General features: G+C 43.6%; 23 pseudogenes; all 23 read right to left on the reverse strand.

Moving 5' to 3' along the window:
- Positions 1-403: 403 nt before the first annotated feature.
- LOC137111541 (5S ribosomal RNA) lies at positions 404-522 on the reverse strand (annotated as a pseudogene).
- An 867-nt stretch (positions 523-1,389) lies between these two features.
- LOC137111850 (5S ribosomal RNA) lies at positions 1,390-1,508 on the reverse strand (annotated as a pseudogene).
- Positions 1,509-2,365: 857 nt separating this feature from the next.
- Positions 2,366-2,484, reverse strand: LOC137111851 (5S ribosomal RNA; annotated as a pseudogene).
- A 251-nt stretch (positions 2,485-2,735) lies between these two features.
- Positions 2,736-2,854, reverse strand: LOC137112094 (5S ribosomal RNA; annotated as a pseudogene).
- An 857-nt stretch (positions 2,855-3,711) lies between these two features.
- On the reverse strand, positions 3,712-3,830 carry LOC137111852 (5S ribosomal RNA; annotated as a pseudogene).
- An 857-nt stretch (positions 3,831-4,687) lies between these two features.
- LOC137111853 (5S ribosomal RNA) lies at positions 4,688-4,806 on the reverse strand (annotated as a pseudogene).
- Positions 4,807-5,663: 857 nt separating this feature from the next.
- Positions 5,664-5,782, reverse strand: LOC137111982 (5S ribosomal RNA; annotated as a pseudogene).
- Positions 5,783-6,639: 857 nt separating this feature from the next.
- LOC137111854 (5S ribosomal RNA) lies at positions 6,640-6,758 on the reverse strand (annotated as a pseudogene).
- Positions 6,759-7,615: 857 nt separating this feature from the next.
- On the reverse strand, positions 7,616-7,734 carry LOC137111408 (5S ribosomal RNA; annotated as a pseudogene).
- An 857-nt stretch (positions 7,735-8,591) lies between these two features.
- LOC137111627 (5S ribosomal RNA) lies at positions 8,592-8,710 on the reverse strand (annotated as a pseudogene).
- A 4,403-nt stretch (positions 8,711-13,113) lies between these two features.
- LOC137111543 (5S ribosomal RNA) lies at positions 13,114-13,232 on the reverse strand (annotated as a pseudogene).
- Positions 13,233-14,099: 867 nt separating this feature from the next.
- Positions 14,100-14,218, reverse strand: LOC137111628 (5S ribosomal RNA; annotated as a pseudogene).
- Positions 14,219-15,075: 857 nt separating this feature from the next.
- Positions 15,076-15,194, reverse strand: LOC137111432 (5S ribosomal RNA; annotated as a pseudogene).
- Positions 15,195-16,051: 857 nt separating this feature from the next.
- LOC137111855 (5S ribosomal RNA) lies at positions 16,052-16,170 on the reverse strand (annotated as a pseudogene).
- Positions 16,171-17,027: 857 nt separating this feature from the next.
- On the reverse strand, positions 17,028-17,146 carry LOC137112023 (5S ribosomal RNA; annotated as a pseudogene).
- Positions 17,147-18,003: 857 nt separating this feature from the next.
- LOC137111433 (5S ribosomal RNA) lies at positions 18,004-18,122 on the reverse strand (annotated as a pseudogene).
- An 857-nt stretch (positions 18,123-18,979) lies between these two features.
- LOC137111856 (5S ribosomal RNA) lies at positions 18,980-19,098 on the reverse strand (annotated as a pseudogene).
- An 867-nt stretch (positions 19,099-19,965) lies between these two features.
- On the reverse strand, positions 19,966-20,083 carry LOC137111491 (5S ribosomal RNA; annotated as a pseudogene).
- Positions 20,084-20,940: 857 nt separating this feature from the next.
- Positions 20,941-21,059, reverse strand: LOC137111415 (5S ribosomal RNA; annotated as a pseudogene).
- Positions 21,060-21,916: 857 nt separating this feature from the next.
- On the reverse strand, positions 21,917-22,035 carry LOC137111858 (5S ribosomal RNA; annotated as a pseudogene).
- A 251-nt stretch (positions 22,036-22,286) lies between these two features.
- Positions 22,287-22,405, reverse strand: LOC137112095 (5S ribosomal RNA; annotated as a pseudogene).
- An 857-nt stretch (positions 22,406-23,262) lies between these two features.
- On the reverse strand, positions 23,263-23,381 carry LOC137111398 (5S ribosomal RNA; annotated as a pseudogene).
- Positions 23,382-23,770: 389 nt separating this feature from the next.
- On the reverse strand, positions 23,771-23,889 carry LOC137111859 (5S ribosomal RNA; annotated as a pseudogene).
- Positions 23,890-24,043: the final 154 nt, after the last annotated feature.

Genomic DNA, 24,043 nt, shown 5'->3' on the forward strand with positions numbered 1-24,043 from the left:
ATTTATAAACAAAACCACGGCACAAAACCTAACAATTCAAAAATGCTAAATAAGGTTTGGAAACCAAGAACAGCAAACAGGTGCTGATGCCAGAAAGAGCCTCGCTAGCTGTTGGGAACCGTACTTTTAAAACTCCAGGAAGTGTAGGATGGACCAATCAGCTTCCTGTACTGCCCCCCAATCCGGCCAATCAGGCAGGGCACTTATAAGAACAAGAAAATAAAAACAACACATATGGCCAGGACCGTAACATGGTCTACTAGTAATGAAGCACGATGGTTGGCAAACCAATAAAGTAGCAAAACAGCAATGAAAGAACAAAATTTGATGAAAATATAGAACAATTTCTATGAATAAATAGGCAGTAACACCAGCTTGTGCTGCCCGTAAACCCAAGCAAAGAAGCTTACAGCACGTGGTATTCCCAGGCGGTCTTCCTACCAAGTACTAACAAGGCCCGGCCCTATTTGGCTGCCGAGATCGGACGGGATCGGGCGCTTAGAGAGCGGTGTGGCCGTAAGCTGCATTTGACATCATCAACAGCTCTTAAAAACGCTAGAGAAGCAGAATGCATGACACTTGCTAAGAAGAAGATAAATGTGGCAAAGTACAAAGTACTATAACTGTACTGGTCTGTTACGCCCCTGTCTAGGGGGTCAGGGTGAAACATACAAAGATAAATTAGCATGTTCCCTCTCCGATCCCCAAACCAAAATCCAGGATCGAGATGTTCCAACAGAATGATATTTATTTTAAACGAAAGAAAGTGTCAAACAAAACATGACACTACAACTCAGGGCGAACCAAGGCCAACATAATAAACAAAATAAGCCATTTCCCACAGAAAGTGCTAGCTAGCCTGATAGAAATAAACAAACCAAAAGACAGTCGCTAACCCTAACTCCCTAATGTGAAAACAAGAGAAAACAATCAAAAGAAAATGGCAGTCCACCCCTACAGATTTAATACTATTTACAAAATATACAATTTATAAAAAAAACCACGGCACAAAACCTAACAATTCAAAAATGCTAAATAAGGTTTGGAAACCAAGAACAGCAAACAGGTGCTGATGCCAGAAAGAGCCTCGCTAGCTGTTGGGAACCGTACTTTTAAAACTCCAGGAAGTGTAGGATGGACCAATCAGCTTCCTGTACTGCCCCCCAATCCGGCCAATCAGGCAGGGCACCTATAAGAACAAGAAAATAAAAACAACACATATGGCCAGGACCGTAACATGGTCTACTAGTAATGAAGCACGATGGTTGGCAAACCAATAAAGTAGCAAAACAGCAATGAAAGAACAAAATTTGATGAAAATATAGAACAATTTCTATGAATAAATAGGCAGTAACACCAGCTTGTGCTGCCCGTAAACCCAAGCAAAAAAGCTTACAGCACCTGGTATTCCCAGGCGGTCTTCCTACCAAGTACTAACCAGGCCCGGCTCTATTTGGCTGCCGAGATCGGACGAGATCGGGCGCTTAGAGAGCGGTGTGGCCGTAAGCTGCATTTGACATCATCAACAGCTCTTAAAAACGCTAGAGAAGCAGAATGCATGACACTTGCTAAGAAGAAGATAAATGTGGCAAAGTACAAAGTACTATAACTGTACTGGTCTGTTACGCCCTTGTCTAGGGGGTCAGGGTGCAACATACAAAGATAAATTAGCATGTTCCCTCTCCGATCCCCAAACCAAAATCCAGGATCGAGATGTTCCAACAGAATGATATTTATTTTAAACGAAAGAAAGTGTCAAACAAAACATGACACTACAACTCAGGGCGAACCAAGGCCAACATAATAAACAAAATAAGCCATTTCCCACAGAAAGTGCTAGCTAGCCTGATAGAAATAAACAAACCAAAAGACAGTCGCTAACCCTAACTCCCTAATGTGAAAACAGTCCAAAGAAAATTGCAGTTCACCCCTACAGATTTAATACTATTTACAAAATATACAATTTATAAACAAAACCACGGCACAAAACCTAACAATTCAAAAATGCTAAATAAGGTTTGGAAACCAAGAACAGCAAACAGGTGCTGATGCCAGAAAGAGCCTCGCTAGCTGTTGGGAACCGTACTTTTAAAACTCCAGGAAGTGTAGGATGGACCAATCAGCTTCCTGTACTGCCCCCCAATCCGGCCAATCAGGCAGGGCACCTATAAGAACAAGAAAATAAAAACAACACATATGGCCAGGACCGTAACATGGTCTACTAGTAATGAAGCACGATGGTTGGCAAACCAATAAAGTAGCAAAACAGCAATGAAAGAACAAAATTTGATGAAAATATAGAACAATTTCTATGAATAAATAGGCAGTAACACCAGCTTGTGCTGCCCGTAAACCCAAGCAAAAAAGCTTACAGCACCTGGTATTCCCAGGCGGTCTTCCTACCAAGTACTAACCAGGCCCGGCTCTATTTGGCTGCCGAGATCGGACGAGATCGGGCGCTTAGAGAGCGGTGTGGCCGTAAGCTGCATTTGACATCATCAACAGCTCTTAAAAACGCTGGAGAAGCAGAATGCATGACACTTGCTAAGAAGAAGATAAATGTGGCAAAGTACTAAAACGGTACTGGTCTAGTAGTAAAGAAGCACGATGGTTGACAAACCAATAAAGTAGCAAAACAGCAATGAAAGAACAAAATTTAATGAAAATATAGAACAATTTCTATGAATAAATCGGCAGTAACACCAGGCTGTGCTGCCCGTAAACCCAAGCAAAAAAGCTTACAGCACCTGGTATTCCTAGGCGGTCTTCCTACCAAGTACTAACCAGGCCCGGCTCTATTTGGCTGCCGAGATCGGACGAGATCGGGCGCTTAGAGAGCGGTGTGGCCGTAAGCTGCATTTGACATCATCAACAGCTCTTAAAAACGCTGGAGAAGCAGAATGCATGACACTTGCTAAGAAGAAGATAAATGTGGCAAAGTACAAAGTACTATAACTGTACTGGTCTGTTACGCCCCTGTCTAGGGGGTCAGGGTGCAACATACAAAGATAAATTAGCATGTTCCCTCTCCGATCCCCAAACCAAAATCCAGGATCGAGATGTTCCAACAGAATGATATTTATTTTAAACGAAAGAAAGTGTCAAACAAAACATGACACTACAACTCAGGGCGAACCAAGGCCAACACAATAAACAAAATAAGCCATTTCCCACAGAAAGTGCTAGCTAGCCTGATAGAAATAAACAAACCAAAAGACAGTCGCTAACCCTAACTCCCTAATGTGAAAACAGTCCAAAGAAAATGGCAGTTCACCCCTACAGATTTAATACTATTTACAAAATATACAATTTATAAACAAAACCACGGCACAAAACCTAACAATTCAAAAATGCTAAATAAGGTTTGGAAACCAAGAACAGCAAACAGGTGCTGATGCCAGAAAGAGCCTCGCTAGCTGTTGGGAACCGTACTTTTAAAACTCCAGGAAGTGTAGGATGGACCAATCAGCTTCCTGTACTGCCCCCCAATCCGGCCAATCAGGCAGGGCACCTATAAGAACAAGAAAATAAAAACAACACATATGGCCAGGACCGTAACATGGTCTACTAGTAATGAAGCACGATGGTTGGCAAACCAATAAAGTAGCAAAACAGCAATGAAAGAACAAAATTTGATGAAAATATAGAACAATTTCTATGAATAAATAGGCAGTAACACCAGCTTGTGCTGCCCGTAAACCCAAGCAAGAAAGCTTACAGCACCTGGTATTCCCAGGCGGTCTTCCTACCAAGTACTAACCAGGCCCGGCTCTATTTGGCTGCCGAGATCGGACGAGATCGGGCGCTTAGAGAGCGGTGTGGCCGTAAGCTGCATTTGACATCATCAACAGCTCTTAAAAACGCTAGAGAAGCAGAATGCATGACACTTGCTAAGAAGAAGATAAATGTGGCAAAGTACAAAGTACTATAACTGTACTGGTCTGTTACGCCCTTGTCTAGGGGGTCAGGGTGCAACATACAAAGATAAATTAGCATGTTCCCTCTCCGATCCCCAAACCAAAATCCAGGATCGAGATGTTCCAACAGAATGATATTTATTTTAAACGAAAGAAAGTGTCAAACAAAACATGACACTACAACTCAGGGCGAACCAAGGCCAACATAATAAACAAAATAAGCCATTTCCCACAGAAAGTGCTAGCTAGCCTGATAGAAATAAACAAACCAAAAGACAGTCGCTAACCCTAACTCCCTAATGTGAAAACAGTCCAAAGAAAATGGCAGTTCACCCCTACAGATTTAATACTATTTACAAAATATACAATTTATAAACAAAACCACGGCACAAAACCTAACAATTCAAAAATGCTAAATAAGGTTTGGAAACCAAGAACAGCAAACAGGTGCTGATGCCAGAAAGAGCCTCGCTAGCTGTTGGGAACCGTACTTTTAAAACTCCAGGAAGTGTAGGATGGACCAATCAGCTTCCTGTACTGCCCCCCAATCCGGCCAATCAGGCAGGGCACCTATAAGAACAAGAAAATAAAAACAACACATATGGCCAGGACCGTAACATGGTCTACTAGTAATGAAGCACGATGGTTGGCAAACCAATAAAGTAGCAAAACAGCAATGAAAGAACAAAATTTGATGAAAATATAGAACAATTTCTATGAATAAATAGGCAGTAACACCAGCTTGTGCTGCCCGTAAACCCAAGCAAAAAAGCTTACAGCACCTGGTATTCCCAGGCGGTCTTCCTACCAAGTACTAACCAGGCCCGGCTCTATTTGGCTGCCGAGATCGGACGAGATCGGGCGCTTAGAGAGCGGTGTGGCCGTAAGCTGCATTTGACATCATCAACAGCTCTTAAAAACGCTGGAGAAGTAGAATGCATGACACTTGCTAAGAAGAAGATAAATGTGGCAAAGTACAAAGTACTATAACTGTACTGGTCTGTTACGCCCCTGTCTAGGGGGTCAGGGTGCAACATACAAAGATAAATTAGCATGTTCCCTCTCCGATCCCCAAACCAAAATCCAGGATCGAGATGTTCCAACAGAATGATATTTATTTTAAACGAAAGAAAGTGTCAAACAAAACATGACACTACAACTCAGGGCGAACCAAGGCCAACATAATAAACAAAATAAGCCATTTCCCACAGAAAGTGCTAGCTAGCCTGATAGAAATAAACAAACCAAAAGACAGTCGCTAACCCTAACTCCCTAATGTGAAAACAGTCCAAAGAAAATGGCAGTTCACCCCTACAGATTTAATACTATTTACAAAATATACAATTTATAAACAAAACCACGGCACAAAACCTAACAATTCAAAAATGCTAAATAAGGTTTGGAAACCAAGAACAGCAAACAGGTGCTGATGCCAGAAAGAGCCTCGCTAGCTGTTGGGAACCGTACTTTTAAAACTCCAGGAAGTGTAGGATGGACCAATCAGCTTCCTGTACTGCCCCCCAATCCGGCCAATCAGGCAGGGCACCTATAAGAACAAGAAAATAAAAACAACACATATGGCCAGGACCGTAACATGGTCTACTAGTAATGAAGCACGATGGTTGGCAAACCAATAAAGTAGCAAAACAGCAATGAAAGAACAAAATTTGATGAAAATATAGAACAATTTCTATGAATAAATAGGCAGTAACACCAGCTTGTGCTGCCCGTAAACCCAAGCAAAAAAGCTTACAGCACCTGGTATTCCCAGGCGGTCTTCCTACCAAGTACTAACCAGGCCCGGCTCTATTTGGCTGCCGAGATCGGACGAGATCGGGCGCTTAGAGAGCGGTTTGGCCGTAAGCTGCATTTGACATCATCAACAGCTCTTAAAAACGCTGGAGAAGCAGAATGCATGACACTTGCTAAGATGAAGATAAATGTGGCAAAGTACAAAGTACTATAACTGTACTGGTCTGTTACGCCCCTGTCTAGGGGGTCAGGGTGCAACATACAAAGATAAATTAGCATGTTCCCTCTCCGATCCCCAAACCAAAATCCAGGATCGAGATGTTCCAACAGAATGATATTTATTTTAAACGAAAGAAAGTGTCAAACAAAACATGACACTACAACTCAGGGCGAACCAAGGCAAACATAATAAACAAAATAAGCCATTTAGCACAGAAAGTGCTAGCTAGCCTGATAGAAATAAACAAACCAAAAGACAGTCGCTAACCCTAACTCCCTAATGTGAAAACAGTCCAAAGAAAATGGCAGTTCACCCCTACAGATTTAATACTATTTACAAAATATACAATTTATAAACAAAACCACGGCACAAAACCTAACAATTCAAAAATGCTAAATAAGGTTTGGAAAGCAAGAACAGCAAACAGGTGCTGCTGCCAGAAAGAGCCTCGCTAGCTGTTGGGAACCGCACTTTTAAAACTCCAGGAAGTGTAGGATGGACCAATCAGCTTCCTGTACTGCCCCCCAATCCGGCCAATCAGGCAGGGCACCTATAAGAACAAGAAAATAAAAACAACACATATGGCCAGGACCGTAACATGGTCTACTAGTAATGAAGCACGATGGTTGGCAAACCAATAAAGTAGCAAAACAGCAATGAAAGAACAAAATTTGATGAAAATATAGAACAATTTCTATGAATAAATAGGCAGTAACACCAGCTTGTGCTGCCCGTAAACCCAAGCAAAAAAGCTTACAGCACCTGGTATTCCCAGGCGGTCTTCCTACCAAGTACTAACCAGGCCCGGCTCTATTTGGCTGCCGAGATCGGACGAGATCGGGCGCTTAGAGAGCGGTGTGGCCGTAAGCTGCATTTGACATCATCAACAGCTCTTAAAAACGCTGGAGAAGCAGAATGCATGACACTTGCTAAGAAGAAGATAAATGTGGCAAAGTACAAAGTACTATAACTGTACTGGTCTGTTACGCCCCTGTCTAGGGGGTCAGGGTGCAACATACAAAGATAAATTAGCATGTTCCCTCTCCGATCCCCAAACCAAAATCCAGGATCGAGATGTTCCAACAGAATGATATTTATTTTAAACGAAAGAAAGTGTCAAACAAAACATGACACTACAACTCAGGGCGAACCAAGGCCAACACAATAAACAAAATAAGCCATTTCCCACAGAAAGTGCTAGCTAGCCTGATAGAAATAAACAAACCAAAAGACAGTCGCTAACCCTAACTCCCTAATGTGAAAACAGTCCAAAGAAAATGGCAGTTCACCCCTACAGATTTAATACTATTTACAAAATATACAATTTATAAACAAAACCACGGCACAAAACCTAACAATTCAAAAATGCTAAATAAGGTTTGGAGACCAAGAACAGAAAACAGGTGCTGATACCAGAAAGAGCCTCGCTAGCTGTTGGGAACCGTACTTTTAAAACTCCAGGAAGTGTAGGATGGACCAATCAGCTTCCTGTACTGCCCCCCAATCCGGCCAATCAGGCAGGGCACCTATAAGAACAAGAAAATAAAAACAACACATATGGCCAGGACCGTAACATGGTCTACTAGTAATGAAGCACGATGGTTGGCAAACCAATAAAGTAGCAAAACAGCAATGAAAGAACAAAATTTGATGAAAATATAGAACAATTTCTATGAATAAATAGGCAGTAACACCAGCTTGTGCTGCCCGTAAACCCAAGCAAAAAAGCTTACAGCACCTGGTATTCCCAGGTGGTCTTCTTACCAAGTACTAACCAGGCCCGGCTCTATTTGGCTGCCGAGATCGGACGAGATCGGGCACTTAGAGAGCGGTGTGGCCGTAAGCTGCATTTGACATCATCAACAGCTCTTAAAAACGCTGGAGAAGCAGAATGCATGACACTTGCTAAGAAGAAGATAAATGTGGCAAAGTACAAAGTACTATAACTGTACTGGTCTGTTACGCCCCTGTCTAGGGGGTCAGGGTGCAACATACAAAGATAAATTAGCATGTTCCCTCTCCGATCCCCAAACCAAAATCCAGGATCGAGATGTTCCAACAGAATGATATTTATTTTAAACGAAAGAAAGTGTCAAACAAAACATGACACTACAACTCAGGGCGAACCAAGGCCAACATAATAAACAAAATAAGCCATTTCCCACAGAAAGTGCTAGCTAGCCTGATAGAAATAAACAAACCAAAAGACAGTCGCTAACCCTAACTCCCTAATGTGAAAACAGTCCAAAGAAAATGGCAGTTCACCCCTACAGATTTAATACTATTTACAAAATATGCAATTTATAAACGAAACCACGGCACAAAACCTAACAATTCAAAAATGCTAAATAAGGTTTGGAAACCAAGAACAGCAAACAGGTGCTGATGCCAGAAAGAGCCTCGCTAGCTGTTGGGAACCGTACTTTTAAAACTCCAGGAAGTGTAGGATGGACCAATCAGCTTCCTGTACTTCCCCCAAATCCGGCCAATCAGGCAGGGCACCTATAAGAACAACAAAATAAAAACAACACATATGGCCAGGACCGTAAAATGGTCTACTAGTAATGAAGCACGATGGTTGACAAACCAATAAAGTAGCAAAACAGCAATGAAAGAACAAAATTTGATGAAAATATAGAACAATTTCTATGAATAAATAGGCAGTAACACCAGCTTGTGCTGCCCGTAAACCCAAGCAAAGAAGCTTACAGCACGTGGTATTCCCAGGCGGTCTTCCTACCAAGTACTAACAAGGCCCGGCCCTATTTGGCTGCCGAGATCGGACGGGATCGGGCGCTTAGAGAGCAGTGTGGCCGTAAGCTGCATTTGACATCATCAACAGCTCTTAAAAACGCTGGAGAAGCAGAATGCATGACACTTGCTAAGAAGAAGATAAATGTGGCAAAGTACAAAGTACTATAACTGTACTGGTCTGTTACGCCCCTGTCTAGGCTGTGGAACAAGATGGCGGCGCGGCAGTAGCTCGCAGCGGCCTCTCCGGATCCAACAAATGGTGTTTTTGCCGTATTTAGCCAGACCCTTTACAGTACATGGACACCACAGTCAGCTGTGTTCATGTTTACGACCGCCAGACATTGCTGCGGCACAGGGTTCATACATACAATAATCTGCACGAGGAAGTAATTGGTAACCTTCGCGACCTCGGCTTGCTACGACCCCAGCGACAAATACCAGGCCCCCAGCCCTCGGTGTCACCTGACGCCGGTGGCCAGGTGAGGGGACGTCGGAAGCGCTGCTCGAGGAAGCGGAAGCGCGGCAAGCGGGCGGGTGTCCGTGCTAGGCTAAATGCTAACCCTAGCCGGCCGGCTCTACCGTCCATTCTCCTCTCCAACGTCTGCTCCCTGGACAATAAACTAGACTAAATCCGACTCCAGCGGACCACGCGGCGAGAATTCAGAGACTGCTGCATCTTTGTTTTCACGGAGACGTGGCTCAGTGACAGAGTTCCGGAAGCCGCCATCCAGCTAGACGGGCTAACCGTGTTTCGCGCCGACAGAAACGCTGCTCTGTGTGGTAAGACTCGCGGTGGTGGCGTGTGTGTTTACATCAACACGGAGTGGTGCAAGAACTCTGTGCTTGTCTCACGTTTCTGCTCATCGCTAGTGGAGTTTGTGACTGTTAGATGCAGACCGTTCTATTTACCACGGGAATTCACCACTGTTTTCATTGTCGGAGTGTACATTCCCCCCAGCGCTAATGCTAAGGAGGCACTGTGTGAACTCTACGGTGCTATTAGCGACCTGCAGAACGCTCACCCCGACGGACTGTTTATTATTGCCGGAGATTTCAACCATGCGAATCTCAGGACTGTGCTCCCTAAACTTCATCAGCATGTGGACTTTGCAACGAGAGGAGGGAACACGCTGGATCTTGTTTACACAAACATCCCCGGCGCGTATCGTGCGGAGCCCCGCCCCCATCTCGGCTACTCAGACCACATCTCGGTTATGATAATTCCAGCATACAGACCGCTCGTCAGACGCTCTAAACCGGTTCTGAAACAGGTGAAAACCTGGCCAGCAGGAGCTACTTCTGCTCTTCAAGACTGTTTTGAGTGCACTGACTGGGACATGTTTAGGGAGGCCGCAACCAACGGCGATTCCATCAACTTGGAGGAATACACGTCAACAGTAACCAGCTACATCAGCAAGTGCGTTGACGATGTGACCATCTCCAAGACCATCACTACACGCTCCAACAGGAAGCCGTGGATAAATGCCAATGTGTGTGCGCTGCTGAAACAAAGAGACGCTGCCTTCAGAACAGGGGACAAGACGGCCTTGAGAACAGCAAGGGCCAAACTGTCCCGTGCCATTAGAGAGGCAAAGCGCGCACACTCAAAAAAAAATCCACGACCACTTCGAAGACAGCGGAGACACCCGGCGCATGTGGCAGGGCATCCAGGCGATCACGAACTACAAGACAACTTCACCTGATTGTGACCGCGACGCCTCCCTCCCAGATGCGCTGAACCACTTCTACGCCCGGTTTGAGGCACAGAACAACGTGAAGGCGAGGAAGTCCACTCCACCTCCCAGTGACCAGGTGCTCTGTCTAACCACAGCTGAAGTGAGGAAAACTCTATGCAGAGTTAACCCACGGAAGTCTGCTGGACCAGACAACATTCCTGGCAGAGTGCTCAGGGAGTGCGCAGAACAGCTAGCGGATGTCTTCACAGACATCTTCAACATCTCCCTGAGCAGCAACGTTGTTCCTACGTGCCTCAAGGCAACGACCATCGTGCCTGTGCCTAAGAAGTCTACTGTCTCCTGCCTCAATGACTACCGTCCCGTCGCGCTCACACCCATCGTGATGAAGTGCTTCGAGAGGCTCGTCATGAGGCACATTAAGACCCAACTCCCAACCTCCCTGGACCCCATGCAGTTTGCGTATCGTCCAAATCGTTCCACGGACGATGCCATCTCCACGACCCTCCATCTGGCCCTCACCCACCTGGACAGTAAGGACTCATACGTACGAATGCTGTTCATTGACTTCAGCTCAGCATTCAACACAATCATCCCTCAGCACCTGACTGAGAAATTGAGCATACTGGGCCTGAACACCTCCCTCTGCAACTGGATTCTGGACTTCCTGACTGGGAGACCCCAGTCAGTCCGGATCGGGAACAACATCTCCAGCACCACCACACTGAGCACTGGAGCCCCTCAGGGCTGTGTGCTCAGCCCTCTGCTGTTCACTCTGCTGACGCACGACTGTGTAGCAATGCACAGCTCAAACCACATAGTCAAGTTTGCTGATGACACGACCGTGGTGGGTTTAATCAGCAAGAACGACGAGTCAGCCTACAGAGAGGAGGTGCAACGATTAACAGCCTGGTGTGGAGCAAACAACCTGTCTCTGAACGTTGACAAAACTAAAGAGATGGTTGTGGACTTCAGGAGAGCACAGGGTGACCATTCTCCATTGATCATCGATGGATCCTCAGTGGAGATAGTCAAGAGCACCAAATTCCTTGGTGTTCATCTGGCGGACAACCTCACCTGGTCAGTCAACACCAGCTCCATCACCAAGAAGGCCCAGCAGCGTCTCTACTTCCTGAGAAGGCTGAGGAAAGCCCATCTCCCTCCCCCCATCCTGACCATGTTCTACAGAGGGACCATTGAGAGCATCCTGACCAGCTGCATCACTGCCTGGTTTGGAAACTGCACCGTCGCGGATCGCAAGACCCTACAGAGGATAGTGAGGACAGCTGAGAAGATCATCGGAGTCTCTCTGCCCTCTATCATGCACATTTACACCACACGCTGCATCCGCAAAGCCAACAGCATTGTGGACGACCGCACACACCCATCACACACACTCTTCACACTCCTGCCATCAGGAAAGAGGTTCCGAAGCATTCGGGCCACCACATCCAGACTATGCAACAGTTTTTTCCCACAAGCCATCAGGCTCCTCAACACACAGAACTGAAATAGAACTTAAACACACTGCAAACCGAACTCAGCACATTCTCATCACTCACTACTCATCTCATTCCACCACCACTTATTTATTATTTATTTACTTTTATCATTCTACATTTACTGCACTACACTGTTTACCTGCTGTTTTTTTTTGCACATTCCAATGCAATTGCACTTTTTTTACATGCTGGACATTTAAATGCACAATACCGTTTACATGCTGCTCTTTTTTTTAACACCCCTAGCACACTTAACTGAACTGTACTGTACTGTAAAATAGTATACAGTAGGTTTACTGGTCGGCACCGTCTTGGGTCTTGTGTCTTGTGTCCTGTCCTGTGTTACTTGTGTTGTCTGTCTACACTGTACGTCTGTACTGTTTTTTCGTCTGCACTGTTTGCACTTGGTTGCACTCGATGCACTTTATTATAACTTGTGTTGTTTGTAGCACCTTGGTTCTTGGAGGAACGTTATCTCGTTTCAACTGTGTACTGTGAACAACTGTGTATAGTAGAAATGACAATAAAAGCCACTTGACTTGACTAGGGGGTCAGGGTGCAACATACAAAGATAAATTAGCATGTTCCCTCTCCGATCCCCAAACCAAAATCCAGGATCGAGATGTTCCAACAGAATGATATTTATTTTAAACGAAAGAAAGTGTCAAACAAAACATGACACTACAACTCAGGGTGAACCAAGGCCAACATAATAAACAAAATAAGCCATTTCCCACAGAAAGTGCTAGCTAGCCTGATAGAAATAAACAAACCAAAAGACAGTCGCTAACCCTAACTCCCTAATGTGAAAACAGTCCAAAGAAAATGGCAGTTCACCCCTACAGATTTAATACTATTTACAAAATATACAATTTATAAACAAAACCACAGCACAAAACCTAACAATTCAAAAATGCTAAATAAGGTTTGGAAACCAAGAACAGCAAACAGGTGCTGATGCCAGAAAGAGCCTCGCTAGCTGTTGGGAACCGTACTTTTAAAACTCCAGGAAGTGTAGGATGGACCAATCAGCTTCCTGTACTGCCCCCCAATCCGGCCAATCAGGCAGGGCACCTATAAGAACAAGAAAATAAAAACAACACATATGGCCAGGACCGTAACATGGTCTACTAGTAATGAAGCACGATGGTTGGCAAACCAATAAAGTAGCAAAACAGCAATGAAAGAACAAAATTTGATGAAAATATAGAACAATTTCTATGAATAAATAGGCAGTAACACCAGCTTGTGCTGCCCGTAAACCCAAGCAAAGAAGCTTACAGCACGTGGTATTCCCAGGCGGTCTTCCTACCAAGTACTAACAAGGCCCGGCCCTATTTGGCTGCCGAGATCGGACGGGATCGGGCGCTTAGAGAGCGGTGTGGCCGTAAGCTGCATTTGACATCATCAACAGCTCTTAAAAACGCTGGAGAAGCAGAATGCATGACACTTGCTAAGAAGAAGATAAATGTGGCAAAGTACAAAGTACTATAACTGTACTGGTCTGTTACGCCCTTGTCTAGGGGGTCAGGGTGCAACATACAAAGATAAATTAGCATGTTCCCTCTCCGATCCCCAAACCAAAATCCAGGATCGAGATGTTCCAACAGAATGATATTTATTTTAAACGAAAGAAAGTGTCAAACAAAACATGACACTACAACTCAGGGCGAACCAAGGCCAACATAATAAACAAAATAAGCCATTTCCCACAGAAAGTGCTAGCTAGCCTGATAGAAATAAACAAACCAAAAGACAGTCGCTAACCCTAACTCCCTAATGTGAAAACAAGAGAAAACAATCAAAAGAAAATGGCTGTTCACCCCTACAGATTTAATACTATTTACAAAATATACAATTTATAAACAAAACCACGGCACAAAACCTAACAATTCAAAAATGCTAAATAAGGTTTGGAAACCAAGAACAGCAAACAGGTGCTGCTGCCAGAAAGAGCCTCGCTAGCTGTTGGGAACCGTACTTTTAAAACTCCAGGAAGTGTAGGATGGACCAATCAGCTTCCTGTACTGCCCCCCAATCCGGCCAATCAGGCAGGGCACCTATAAGAACAAGAAAATAAAAACAACACATATGGCCAGGACCGTAACATGGTCTACTAGTAATGAAGCACGATGGTTGACAAACCAATAAAGTAGCAAAACAGCAATGAAAGAACAAAATTTGATGAAAATATAGTACAATTTCTATGAATAAATAGGCAGTAACACGAGCTTGTGTTGCCCGTAAACCCAAGCAAAGAAGCTTACAGCACGTGGTATTCCCAGGCGGTCTTCCTACCAAGTACTAACAAGGCCCGGCCCTATTTGGCTGCCGAGATCGGACGGGATCGGGCGCTTAGAGAGCAGTGTGGCCGTAAGCTGCATTTGACATCATCAACAGCTCTTAAAAACGCTGGAGAAGCAGAATGCATGACACTTGCTAAGAAGAAGATAAATGTGGCAAAGTACAAAGTACTATAACTGTACTGGTCTGTTACGCCCCTGTCTAGGGGGTCAGGGTGCAACATACAAAGATAAATTAGCATGTTCCCTCTCCGATCCCCAAACCAAAATCCAGGATCGAGATGTTCCAACAGAATGATATTTATTTTAAACGAAAGAAAGTGTCAAACAAAACATGACACTACAACTCAGGGCGAACCAAGGCCAACATAATAAACAAAATAAGCCATTTCCCACAGAATGTGCTAGCTAGCCTGATAGAAATAAACAAACCAAAAGACAGTCACTAACCCTAACTCCCTAATGTGAAAACAGTCCAAAGAAAATGGCAGTCCACCCCTACAGATTTAATACTATTTACAAAATATACAATTTATAAACAAAACCACGGCACAAAACCTAACAATTCAAAAATGCTAAATAAGGTTTGGAAACCAAGAACAGCAAACAGGTGCTGATGCCAGAAAGAGCCTCGCTAGCTGTTGGGAACCGTACTTTTAAAACTCCAGGAAGTGTAGGATGGACCAATCAGCTTCCTGTACTTCCCCCAAATCCGGCCAATCAGGAAGGGCACCTATAAGAACAACAAAATAAAAACAACACATATGGCCAGGACCGTAACATGGTCTACTAGTAATGAAGCACGATGGTTGACAAACCAATAAAGTAGCAAAACAGCAATGAAAGAACAAAATTTGATGAAAATATAGAACAATTTCTATGAATAAATAGGCAGTAACACCAGCTTGTGCTGCCCGTAAACCCAAGCAAAAAAGCTTACAGCACCTGGTATTCCCAGGCGGTCTTCCTACCAAGTACTAACCAGGCCCGGCTCTATTTGGCTGCCTAGATCGGACGAGATCGGGCGCTTAGAGAGCGGTGTGGCCGTAAGCTGCATTTGACATCATCAACAGCTCTTAAAAACGCTGGAGAAGCAGAATTCATGACACTTGCTAAGAAGAAGATAAATGTGGCAAAGTACAAAGTACTATAACTGTACTGGTCTGTTACGGCCCTGTCTAGGGGGTCAGGGTGCAACATACAAAGATAAATTAGCATGTTCCCTCTCCGATCCCCAAACCAAAATCCAGGATCGAGATGTTCCAACAGAATGATATTTATTTTAAACGAAAGAAAGTGTCAAACAAAACATGACACTACAACTCAGGGCGAACCAAGGCCAACATAATAAACAAAATAAGCCATTTCCCACAGAAAGTGCTAGCTAGCCTGATAGAAATAAAAAAACCAAAAGACAGTCGCTAACCCTAACTCCCTAATGTGAAAACAGTCCAAAGAAAATGGCAGTTCACCCCTACAGATTTAATACTATTTACAAAATATACAATTTATAAACAAAACCACGGCACAATACCTAACAATTCTAAAATGCTAAATAAGGTTTGGAAACCAAGAACAGCAAACAGGTGCTGATGCCAGAAAGAGCCTCGCTAGCTGTTGGGAACCGTACTTTTAAAACTCCAGGAAGTGTAGGATGGACCAATCAGCTTCCTGTACTTCCCCCAAATCCGGCCAATCAGGCAGGGCACCTATAAGAACAACAAAATAAAAACAACACATATGGCCAGGACCGTAACATGGTCTACTAGTAATGAAGCACGATGGTTGACAAACCAATAAAGTAGCAAAACAGCAATGAAAGAACAAAATTTGATGAAAATATAGAACAATTTCTATGAATAAATAGGCAGTAACACCAGCTTGTGCTGCCCGTAAACCCAAGCAAAAAAGCTTACAGCACCTGGTATTCCCAGGCGGTCTTCCTACCAAGTACTAACCAGGCCCGGCTCTATTTGGCTGCCGAGATCGGACGAGATCGGGCGCTTAGAGAGCGGTGTGGCCGTAAGCTGCATTTGACATCATCAACAGCTCTTAAAAACGCTGGAGAAGCAGAATTCATGACACTTGCTAAGAAGAAGATAAATGTGGCAAAGTACAAAGTACTATAACTGTACTGGTCTGTTACGGCCCTGTCTAGGGGGTCAGGGTGCAACATACAAAGATAAATTAGCATGTTCCCTCTCCGATCCCCAAACCAAAATCCAGGATCGAGATGTTCCAACAGAATGATATTTATTTTAAACGAAAGAAAGTGTCAAACAAAACATGACACTACAACTCAGGGCGAACCAAGGCCAACATAATAAACAAAATAAGCCATTTCCCACAGAAAGTGCTAGCTAGCCTGATAGAAATAAACAAACCAAAAGACAGTCGCTAACCCTAACTCCCTAATGTGAAAACAGTCCAAAGAAAATGGCAGTTCACCCCTACAGATTTAATACTATTTACAAAATATACAATTTATAAACAAAACCACGGCACAAAACCTAACAATTCTAAAATGCTAAATAAGGTTTGGAAACCAAGAACAGCAAACAGGTGCTGATGCCAGAAAGAGCCTCGCTAGCTGTTGGGAACCGTACTTTTAAAACTCCAGGAAGTGTAGGATGGACCAATCAGCTTCCTGTACTTCCCCCAAATCCGGCCAATCAGGCAGGGCACCTATAAGAACAACAAAATAAAAACAACACATATGGCCAGGACCGTAACATGGTCTACTAGTAATGAAGCACGATGGTTGACAAACCAATAAAGTAGCAAAACAGCAATGAAAGAACAAAATTTGATGAAAATATAGAACAATTTCTATGAATAAATAGGCAGTAACACCAGCTTGTGCTGCCCGTAAACCCAAGCAAAAATGCTTACAGCACCTGGTATTCCCAGGCGGTCTTCCTACCAAGTACTAACCAGGCCCGGCTCTATTTGGCTGCCGAGATCGGACGAGATCGGGCGCTTAGAGAGCGGTGTGGCCGTAAGCTGCATTTGACATCATCAACAGCTCTTAAAAACGCTGGAGAAGCAGAATTCATGACACTTGCTAAGAACAAGATAAATGTGGCAAAGTACAAAGTACTATAACTGTACTGGTCTGTTACGGCCCTGTCTAGGGGGTCAGGGTGCAACATACAAAGATAAATTAGCATGTTCCCTCTCCGATCCCCAAACCAAAATCCAGGATCGAGATGTTCCAACAGAATGATATTTATTTTAAACGAAAGAAAGTGTCAAACAAAACATGACACTACAACTCAGGGCGAACCAAGGCCAACATAATAAACAAAATAAGCCATTTCCCACAGAAAGTGCTAGCTAGCCTGATAGAAATAAACAAACCAAAAGACAGTCGCTAACCCTAACTCCCTAATGTGAAAACAGTCCAAAGAAAATGGCAGTTCACCCCTACAGATTTAATACTATTTACAAAATATACAATTTATAAACAAAACCACGGCACAAAACCTAACAATTCTAAAATGCTAAATAAGGTTTGGAAACCAAGAACAGCAAACAGGTGCTGATGCCAGAAAGAGCCTCGCTAGCTGTTGGGAACCGTACTTTTAAAACTCCAGGAAGTGTAGGATGGACCAATCAGCTTCCTGTACTTCCCCCAAATCCGGCCAATCAGGCAGGGCACCTATAAGAACAACAAAATAAAAACAACACATATGGCCAGGACCGTAACATGGTCTACTAGTAATGAAGCACGATGGTTGACAAACCAATAAAGTAGCAAAACAGCAATGAAAGAACAAAATTTGATGAAAATATAGAACAATTTCTATGAATAAATAGGCAGTAACACCAGCTTGTGCTGCCCGTAAACCCAAGCAAAAAAGCTTACAGCACCTGGTATTCCCAGGCGGTCTTCCTACCAAGTACTAACCAGGCCCGGCTCTATTTGGCTGCCTAGATCGGACGAGATCGGGCGCTTAGAGAGCGGTGTGGCCGTAAGCTGCATTTGACATCATCAACAGCTCTTAAAAACGCTGGAGAAGCAGAATTCATGACACTTGCTAAGAAGAAGATAAATGTGGCAAAGTACAAAGTACTATAACTGTACTGGTCTGTTACGCCCCTGTCTAGGGGGTCAGGGTGCAAAATATAAAGATAAATTAGCATGTTCCCTCTCCGATCCCCAAACTAAAATCCAGGATCGAGATGTTCCAACAGAATGATATTTATTTTAAACGAAAGAAAGTGTCAAACAAAACATGACACTACAACTCAGGGCGAACCAAGGCCAACATAATAAACAAAATAAGCCATTTCCCACAGAAAGTGCTAGCTAGCCTGATAGAAATAAACAAACCAAAAGACAGTCGCTAACCCTAACTCCCTAATGTGAAAACAGTCCAAAGAAAATGGCAGTTCACCCCTACAGATTTAATACTATTTACAAAATATACAATTTATAAACAAAACCACGGCACAAAACCTAACAATTCTAAAATGCTAAATAAGGTTTGGAAACCAAGAACAGCAAACAGGTGCTGATGCCAGAAAGAGCCTCGCTAGCTGTTGGGAACCGTACTTTTAAAACTCCAGGAAGTGTAGGATGGACCAATCAGCTTCCTGTACTTCCCCCAAATCCGGCCAATCAGGCAGGGCACCTATAAGAACAACAAAATAAAAACAACACATATGGCCAGGACCGTAACATGGTCTACTAGTAATGAAGCACGATGGTTGACAAACCAATAAAGTAGCAAAACAGCAATGAAAGAACAAAATTTGATGAAAATATAGAACAATTTCTATGAATAAATAGGCAGTAACACCAGCTTGTGCTGCCCGTAAACCCAAGCAAAAAAGCTTACAGCACCTGGTATTCCCAGGCGGTCTTCCTACCAAGTACTAACCAGGCCCGGCTCTATTTGGCTGCCGAGATCGGACGAGATCGGGCGCTTAGAGAGCGGTGTGGCCGTAAGCTGCATTTGACATCATCAACAGCTCTTAAAAACGCTGGAGAAGCAGAATGCATGACACTTGCTAAGAAGAAGATAAATGTGGCAAAGTACAAAGTACTATAACTGTACTGGTCTGTTACGCCCCTGTCTAGGGGGTCAGGGTGCAACATACAAAGATAAATTAGCATGTTCCCTCTCCGATCCCCAAACCAAAATCCAGGATCGAGATGTTCCAACAGAATGATATTTATTTTAAACGAAAGAAAGTGTCAAACAAAACATGACACTACAACTCAGGGCGAACCAAGGCCAACATAATAAACAAAATAAGCCATTTCCCACAGAAAGTGCTAGCTAGCCTGATAGAAATAAACAAACCAAAAGACAGTCGCTAACCCTAACTCCCTAATGTGAAAACAAGAGAAAACAATCAAAAGAAAATGGCAGTCCACCCCTACAGATTTAATACTATTTACAAAATATACAATTTATAAACAAAACCACGGCACAAAACCTAACAATTCAAAAATGCTAAATAAGGTTTGGAAACCAAGAACAGCAAACAGGTGCTGATGCCAGAAAGAGCCTCGCTAGCTGTTGGGAACCGTACTTTTAAAACTCCAGGAAGTGTAGGATGGACCAATCAGCTTCCTGTACTTCCCCCAAATCCGGCCAATCAGGCAGGGCACCTATAAGAACAACAAAATAAAAACAACACATCTGGCCAGGACCGTAACATGGTCTACTAGTAATGAAGCACGATGGTTGACAAACCAATAAAGTAGCAAAACAGCAATGAAAGAACAAAATTTGATGAAAATATAGAACAATTTCTATGAATAAATAGGCAGTAACACCAGCTTGTGCTGCCCGTAAACCCAAGCAAAAAAGCTTACAGCACCTGGTATTCCCAGGCGGTCTTCCTACCAAGTACTAACCAGGCCCGGCTCTATTTGGCTGCCGAGATCGGACGAGATCGGGCGCTTAGAGCCGGTGTGGCCGTAAGCTGCATTTGACATCATCAACAGCTCTTAAAAACGCTGGAGAAGCAGAATTCATGACACTTGCTAAGAAGAAGATAAATGTGGCAAAGTACAAAGTACTATAACTGTACTGGTCTGTTACGGCCCTGTCTAGGGGGTCAGGGTGCAACATACAAAGATAAATTAGCATGTTCCCTCTCCGATCCCCAAACCAAAATCCAGGATCGAGATGTTCCAACAGAATGATATTTATTTTAAACGAAAGAAAGTGTCAAACAAAACATGACACTACAACTCAGGGCGAACCAAGGCCAACATAATAAACAAAATAAGCCATTTCCCACAGAAAGTGCTAGCTAGCCTGATAGAAATAAACAAACCAAAAGACAGTCGCTAACCCTAACTCCCTAATGTGAAAACAGTCCAAAGAAAATGGCAGTTCACCCCTACAGATTTAATACTATTTACAAAATATACAATTTATAAACAAAACCACGGCACAAAACCTAACAATTCTAAAATGCTAAATAAGGTTTGGAAACCAAGAACAGCAAACAGGTGCTGATGCCAGAAAGAGCCTCGCTAGCTGTTGGGAACCGTACTTTTAAAACTCCAGGAAGTGTAGGATGGACCAATCAGCTTCCTGTACTTCCCCCAAATCCGGCCAATCAGGCAGGGCACCTATAAGAACAACAAAATAAAAACAACACATATGGCCAAGACCGTAACATGGTCTACTAGTAATGAAGCACGATGGTTGACAAACCAATAAAGTAGCAAAACAGCAATGAAAGAACAAAATTTCATGAAAATATAGAACAATTTCTATGAATAAATCGGCAGTAACACCAGGCTGTGCTGCCCGTAAACCCAAGCAAAAAAGCTTACAGCACCTGGTATTCCTAGGCGGTCTTCCTACCAAGTACTAACCAGGCCCGGCTCTATTTGGCTGCCGAAATCGGACGAGATCGGGCGCTTAGAGAGCGGTGTGGCCGTAAGCTGCATTTGACATCATCAACAGCTCTTAAAAACGCTGGAGAAGCAGAATGCATGACACTTGCTAAGAAGAAGATAAATGTGGCAAAGTACAAAGTACTATAACTGTACTGGTCTGTTACGCCCCTGTCTAGGGGTTCAGGGTGCAACATACAAAGATAAATTAGCATGTTCCCTCTCCGATCCCCAAACCAAAATCCAGGATCGAGATGTTCCAACAGAATGATATTTATTTTAAACGAAAGAAAGTGTCAAACAAAACATGACACTACAACTCAGGGCGAACCAAGGCCAACATAATAAACAAAATAAGCCATTTCCCACAGAAAGTGCTAGCTAGCCTGATAGAAATAAACAAACCAAAAGACAGTCGCTAACCCTAACTCCCTAATGTGAAAACAGTCCAAAGAAAATGGCAGTTCACCCCTACAGATTTAATACTATTTACAAAATATACAATTTATAAACAAAACCACGGCACAAAACCTAACAATTCAAAAATGCTAAATAAGGTTTGGAAACCAAGAACAGCAAACAGGTGCTGATGCCAGAAAGAGCCTCGCTAGCTGTTGGGAACCGTACTTTTAAAACTCCAGGAAGTGTAGGATGGACCAATCAGCTTCCTGTACTGCCCTCCAATCCGGCCAATCAGGCAGGGCACCTATAAGAACAAGAAAATAAAAACAACACATATGGCCAGGACCGTAACATGGTCTACTAGTAATGAAGCACGATGGTTGGCAAACCAATAAAGTAGCAAAACAGCAATGAAAGAACAAAATTTGATGAAAATATAGAACAATTTCTATGAATAAATAGGCAGTAACACCAGCTTGTGCTGCCCGTAAACCCAAGCAAAAAAGCTTACAGCACCTGGTATTCCCAGGCGGTCTTCCTACCAAGTACTAACCAGGCCCGGCTCTATTTGGCTGCCGAGATCGGACGAGATCGGGCGCTTAGAGAGCGGTGTGGCCGTAAGCTGCATTTGACATCATCAACAGCTCTTAAAAACGCTGGAGAAGCAGAATGCATGACACTTGCTAAGAAGAAGATAAATGTGGCAAAGTACTAAAACGGTACTGGACTAGTAGTAAAGAAGCACGATGGTTGACAAACCAATAAAGTAGCAAAACAGCAATGAAAGAACAAAATTTCATGAAAATATAGAACAATTTCTATGAATAAATCGGCAGTAACACCAGGCTGTGCTGCCCGTAAACCCAAGCAAAAAAGCTTACAGCACCTGGTATTCCTAGGCGGTCTTCCTACCAAGTACTAACCAGGCCCGGCTCTATTTGGCTGCCGAGATCGGACGAGATCGGGCGCTTAGAGAGCGGTGTGGCCGTAAGCTGCATTTGACATCATCAACAGCTCTTAAAAACGCTGGAGAAGCAGAATGCATGACACTTGCTAAGAAGAAGATAAATGTGGCAAAGTACAAAGTACTATAACTGTACTGGTCTGTTACGCCCCTGTCTAGGGGGTCAGGGTGCAACATACAAAGATAAATTAGCATGTTCCCTCTCCGATCCCCAAACCAAAATCCAGGATCGAGATGTTCCAACAGAATGATATTTATTTTAAACGAAAGAAAGTGTCAAACAAAACATGACACTACAACTCAGGGCGAACCAAGGCCAACATAATAAACAAAATAAGCCATTTCCCACAGAAAGTGCTAGCTAGCCTGATAGAAATAAACAAACCAAAAGACAGTCGCTAACCCTAACTCCCTAATGTGAAAACAGTCCAAAGAAAATGGCAGTCCACCCCTACAGATTTAATACTATTTACAAAATATACAATTTATAAACAAAACCACGGCACAAAACCTAACAATTCAAAAATGCTAAATAATGTTTGGAAACCAAAAACAGCAAACAGGTGCTGATGCCAGAAAGAGCCTCGCTAGCTGTTGGGAACCGTACTTTTAAAACTCCAGGAAGTGTAGGATGGACCAATCAGCTTCCTGTACTGCCCCCCAATCCGGCCAATCAGGCAGGGCACTTATAAGAACAAGAAAATAAAAACAACACATATGGCCAGGACCGTAACATGGTCTACTAGTAATGAAGCACGATGGTTGGCAAACCAATAAAGTAGCAAAACAGCAATGAAAGAACAAAATTTGATGAAAATATAGAACAATTTCTATGAATAAATAGGCAGTAACACCAGCTTGTGCTGCCCGTAAACCCAAGCAAAGAAGCTTACAGCACGTGGTATTCCCAGGCGGTCTTCCTACCAAGTACTAACCAGGCCCGGCTCTATTTGGCTGCCGAGATCGGACGAGATCGGGCGCTTAGAGAGCGGTGTGGCCGTAAGCTGCATTTGACATCATCAACAGCTCTTAAAAACGCTGGAGAAGCAGAATGCATGACACTTGCTAAGAAGAAGATAAATGTGGCAAAGTACAAAGTACTATAACTGTACTGGTCTGTTACGCCCCTGTCTAGGCTGTGGAACAAGATGGCGGCGCGGCAGAAGCTCGCAGCGGCCTCTCCGGATCCAACAAATGGTGTTTTTGCCGTATTTAGCCAGACCCTTTACAGTACATGGACACCACAGTCAGCTGTGTTCATGTTTACGACCGCCAGACATTGCTGCGGCACAGGGTTCATACATACAATAATCTGCACGAGGAAGTAATTGGTAACCTTCGCGAATAAATAGGCAGTAAAACCAGCTTGTGCTGCCCGTAAACCCAAGCAAAAAAGCTTACAGCACCTGGTATTCCCAGGCGGTCTTCCTACCAAGTACTAACCAGGCCCGGCTCTATTTGGCTGCCGAGATCGGACGAGATCGGGCGCTTAGAGAGCGGTGTGGCCGTAAGCTGCATTTGACATCATCAACAGCTCTTAAAAACGCTGGAGAAGCAGAATGCATGACACTTGCTAAGAAGAAGATAAATGTGGCAAAGTACAAAGTACTATAACTGTACTGGTCTGTTACGCCCCTGTCTAGGGGGTCAGGGTGCAACATACAAAG

Source organism: Channa argus, unplaced genomic scaffold (genome assembly GCF_033026475.1).
Source record: "Channa argus isolate prfri unplaced genomic scaffold, Channa argus male v1.0 Contig011, whole genome shotgun sequence".
Classification (NCBI taxonomy): domain Eukaryota; kingdom Metazoa; phylum Chordata; class Actinopteri; order Anabantiformes; family Channidae; genus Channa; species Channa argus.